The 3,282-nt window shown below is 60.1% G+C and overlaps 1 long non-coding RNA gene across 1 annotated transcript; it reads left to right on the plus strand.

The window, feature by feature from the left end:
* Positions 1-129: 129 nt before the first annotated feature.
* LOC120239705 lies at positions 130-2,382 on the plus strand. Its single transcript, XR_005530489.1, has 3 exons — positions 130-441; positions 1,465-1,542; positions 1,624-2,382. It is a non-coding gene; the product is annotated as an uncharacterized LOC120239705 (long non-coding RNA).
* The last annotated feature ends 900 nt before the right edge of the window (positions 2,383-3,282 follow it).

Here is a 3,282-nt window from a genome sequence, read left to right on the forward strand (position 1 = left end):
TCGCCCCCTCCCTGTGCACTCACGTGGGGGCTCGGCCACGGTTGCAGCCGCTGCCTCCCTGCGATGCTCCAGGCAGGGGCCACTCGGTGGCCCAGAAAACCCAGGCTCCCAGCACCGCGTGGCAAAGCAGCAAGGACCTGAGGTTTGGATCCAGACAGAGGTGGGGTCAGGACCCAGGTGCCACTTAGCGCTGCGGTGACTCTGGGCAGCGTCCTCACCTGCCCGTAGGGGCGCCGTCCCCCGGATTTGGTGGCAGTGCCCCATCAAGGGGACAGTGTTACAGGACTGCTGGGTTCCCGTGGTACCGACGCCGGCGGCTCACAGACCCGCGTCCGGTGCCCCCCGCCCCCCCAGAGCTCCACCTTCCTCCGAGCACGCACCGCGGCGGCAGAGGGAAGGAGAAGCCGGCCCTGGAGGTCCTCGGCCTGTGGAAGGCCGTTGGTGAGTGTGTGTGTGCGCGCGCGCGCGGGGAGGGGGCGCGTCTCCACCACCTTCCTTGCCTCCCCCCCCCCCCCCCCCCCCCCCCCCCCCGGCTGCCGGCTTTGGAAACGGGCAGGTGTGGGCTCCGTCCCTCGCTCCTCAGTGCGCCACCTACTGGTGGGGGGCAGTTCCTTCCAGCCTCCAACCCCTCCTGCAGAACCCGATCCGTGGAAACACGCGGTGGTTCCGCTGTGTGGCTCCGGGACAGAGGCAGGTAGCCACCTGGCATGTGCCGGAGACGGGGAGTCACAGCGCCATCTGTCTACCTGTCTGCCTATCTATCCATTTTTAAGTTTTTATTTATTTTAAGTATTTTTGAGAGAGGCGGGCAGGGGCAGGGAGAGAGAATCCCAGCCAGGCTCCACGCTGTCAGCGCAGAGCCCGACGTGGGCCTCGATCTCACCAACCGTGAGACCATGACCTGAACCGAAGCCACTGGTCCGACGCTTAGCCGACTGAGCCACCCAGGCGCCCCTGCCGTTGCCGTTTTTAATGTTCTCTCCCTGCAAGACCGACATTCCCTCCGCCCTTGCTCATGGCCTGCTGGCCAGGCCACGTCCTGTCTCTGAGAGCCCCTCCGTCCCACCCTCACCGGGAGGGAAGGAGTCACGGGTGTGCACGGGGGTTCAGACACCTGGGTGGGCACACGGCGCACCGTGTGACCTGAACTGAGTCTCCTCACTGTTGTCACCGACCAGCACGGAGAGGCGTATGGAGGGCCGGTTTCTGGCCGGTGGCACTGTTGGTATTTGGTACCGATCGTTTGGTGCCGGGGCCGCCCTGTCTGCTGCGGGATGTTTAGCCGTGTCCCTGGCCTCCACCTACTAGGGGACCGGAGGATGCAGTGTCCCCACACGTTACCAAGTATCCCCGGGCTGGGGGAAATGACCCTGAACGGGAACCACAAAGTACGGGATTCCCAGGAACTAAGCGAACCACAGTCCCGTTGCTTGATTCCAAGCCCTGAGCTGGTTTTGTTCCTAGATGGGCTCCCCGATCCCCACTCTCAGCGGGTCCCCAGGAGGGGTCCGAGGGAGACCTTGGCCAAACCAGAGACGGCAGGTAAGCACGGGAGAGACGGGGCAGGAGACGTGGCCAGGGGAGCTCTGAGGGCCAACCGCCAACCCCGATGTTTCCCCACAGCCTGGCGCTTTTCCAGGAATGACCCCGTGCCCAGAGTCTGATCAGCCCTAATAGCACCCCCGGGCCTTTGCTGCAACGCCCACCCTCACCTCAAGCCCTCACTTGGACCCTGTGGGTCACCTCCAGCTCTGACCTGTGTCCGAAGTGAGATCTTTATTTCCAGCCTTTAACTCCTGCGGACCCGGTGCTCATCTGCACTCACGCTCAGGCGTATCCCTCGAAGCCCGTTCTGAACCCCACTTTCCTCAGAACACGGGCTCCGTTTCTCCCTGTGACCTTTGCCCCAGCGGTTGCCTCAGCCCGGACTGTTCTGTCCAGAGCTTTGCGTGGCCACATCCTTAGCCTCACGCAGAAACGGTTTTAGCCACAGCTCCCCCACCGTGGAGCCTGCCCCTGACCTTGTATCTGACGTGAACCCGCTTTCACCTCCATTTCTGTCACCTCCTCTTATTTTCATAGTAATATGTGCCAGTCTGTGCCTCGTCTTTGCACACTTATCTGCTGGTTCTCTGTCATCTCCCGATACAATCTAGGCTCAACCCCCCTTCCACTGCCTTCCTCCAGCTGGGCCTTCACCCCAGTTCCTTCAACCCTGGCCCTGGTTTTGGAAACGAACACCATGCGTTTGCCCCTCTGACACCCTGCCCGCGTTGGAGCTGACACGCCTCCTCAATCCTCCAAGCCCCACGCCCGCCGTCGCTGCCCCCGGCGCTCGGCAACACCCGCTACCACCAAGTGCCATCTTAAATGCGGAGGGAAAGGGAACTATGGCGGATGCAGAGAAAGGAGGGCAGGGCGAAAGGAACGGGGGGGGGGGGAGAACGAGGGGGGCGATCGGATACGAAGTGAACCAAGCCGCCTCCGCATCCCCAGCCTCAAGGGCCTGGCTTGGGTGGTGGCAGTGAACAGAACTACTCAGAACTCGCCTCTTTCTCTCCCACAGACGCGGGCCGCTCAGCAAGAAAGCTCCCAGCGAGGGACGGGCCCTGCGGTCCCAGGCGGCCCCAGGCCTTCTCTGCAGCCTCCTGAGCCCGTCTCGCTCCCTCCGCTGAGACTAAGAGCTTGAAATGAAAAATCCATCCCCAAATCCCATGTAGAAAATGTGGAGTGTTGGCAGAATTTTCCTCAGAAGTCCTCAGACTGTCTCGGGTTTCACTGCCTTATCCTGGGAATGAGTAGAAAGCGTTGTTAACAAATTCAAGAATAATTCTGGAGCCATTTAGTTGATGCAATCAGGGAATAGTTCCACAGGCCATGCAGAGAGATTGCATTCTTTGTTTTCATTTTTTTGTTTTGTTTTGTTTTTAGAGAGTGTGGGGGTTGGAGAGAGAGAGAGAGAGAGAATCCCAAGCAGGTTCCATGCTCAGCACGGAGCCCCAGGGCTCAATCTCATATCCTGAGATCATGACCTGAGTTGAAATAGAGTCAGACGCTTAACCCACTGGGCCACCCAGGCGCCCCAAAGTGACTGTATTCTTTGGAATCATCCCAATCATGACATGAGGTGTTGAATAACACGACACGAATATCCCCCTTACCACTGAGAGTCTCTGATATCTTGACTCAAAAAGATCCTGCCAAGTAGTGAGCTCGCCTTCCGTCATGCCCCCTGGGTCTCCCCCAGCTGGAAAATGAGAGGAAGTCTGGAGCAAAGTGGAG

The sequence above is a fragment of the Hyaena hyaena genome, unplaced genomic scaffold (assembly GCF_003009895.1).
Source record: "Hyaena hyaena isolate Hyena2069 unplaced genomic scaffold, ASM300989v1 scaffold_235, whole genome shotgun sequence".
In the NCBI taxonomy this organism is placed as follows: domain Eukaryota; kingdom Metazoa; phylum Chordata; class Mammalia; order Carnivora; family Hyaenidae; genus Hyaena; species Hyaena hyaena.